Source organism: Nicotiana tomentosiformis, chromosome 6 (assembly GCF_000390325.3).
Source record: "Nicotiana tomentosiformis chromosome 6, ASM39032v3, whole genome shotgun sequence".
Classification (NCBI taxonomy): Eukaryota; Viridiplantae; Streptophyta; class Magnoliopsida; order Solanales; family Solanaceae; genus Nicotiana; species Nicotiana tomentosiformis.
Window position 1 is genome coordinate 98662278 of NC_090817.1, and position 1302 is coordinate 98663579.

The window sequence follows — 1302 nt, forward strand, 5'->3', positions numbered from 1 at the left end:
GATGCCTTTTAATTACGTATACAGAGATATTTTTTAGTTTCAATGGGACACTCATATTGCAATCACGAATTCAAATTCGTGCCAAATTAAGTTAGATAAATGCCTGTCCATTGTCCAAGCCAAAGAATGTCCATCTTACCATTAAAGAAAACAGTTAGCCAAATTTACATAGATTTCCTTTAATTATAGTTTGAAATTTCATCAATATTGACATTATACATACTCTCTTTTTTTCACGAATCTAACTGCAGCCTCACATATTAGAATCTCTATCTTTCTGTCTTTTTTGGAAAATACCCATATATATCAATTTTGAAATAAATCGTCACACAAAAAACTGTACATATATATAGTAACATATACGTGTCAAAGAAAAGTAGAGAATAGATTTGTGAAAATGTAGCGATTTGTTCGAGGCCATAATCAAAACGAGAATAAAATCTGAAAGGCACGGAGAATCGCTTTTTCTAAATATGGCCAACCTTCAATGCAAGTGTTCGTCATTTTTGAAAGACGCCCTTGCTCTGCTAATTGGCTTTCTCAAAACACAAAATAATAGAAAAAAAAAAATTGAAAGAGGAAATGAGGCAGCTAAACGGGAATGGATGAGGAGAAATCTGATTTCTCAGAAATTACGGAAAGGAGTTGAAATTTATAGGCAGAAGAAATTGAGGGATAAACCCTAACCCTAACCCTGAGGTGACTGAAATGTGCAAAATGGACCATATAGTTTTGGATCTGGATTTGAGTTAGGATTTCTAGCCTAGTCCGTGTGGTAATAGGCCCAACTAAAATATGATCAAATTTATTCCGACCCATATAAAATGTGAAAGAAATTTTACATTCCTATACACTATTTCAATCTTTATTACCCTCCCTACTCAAATTTTAATATAATTACATATTATATACCCAATTACCAATTATGTACATTTTTAGACATTTAATGTTAATAATTAGTGTCCTAAAATCACTCTAACGTATCTTCCACTTCCCCCACGTTTCTCCCTCAACGTATCTTGCACTCACCCACGTTTCTCTCTCCACAAACTTTAATATCCCTCCATTAACGCCCATTTTCACTCTTCTTCAAAAATCAGTCTACATTTTTTCACTCTTCTTCAAAAATCCCTCTCCATTTCTATAGATTCAAGCACGATGTGGATGCTGGTGAATCCTCGATACCTGTTAAATCTGCAAAACGGAAAGACAAAGAAATTGCTTCCGATAATGATTTTTTCGAATACGAAGTTGTCATGAAAGTTGCAAAAAAAAAAATAGAGTGTCTCCTAGTGTTAAACC

The 1302-nt window shown here is 33.6% G+C and overlaps 1 non-coding gene across 1 annotated transcript; it reads right to left on the bottom strand.

The window, feature by feature from the left end:
• Positions 1-396: 396 nt before the first annotated feature.
• LOC117280957 (small nucleolar RNA snoR86) lies at positions 397-525 on the bottom strand. The gene has a single exon (XR_004511545.1). It is a non-coding gene; the product is annotated as a small nucleolar RNA snoR86 (small nucleolar RNA).
• Between the last annotated feature and the right edge of the window lie 777 nt (positions 526-1302).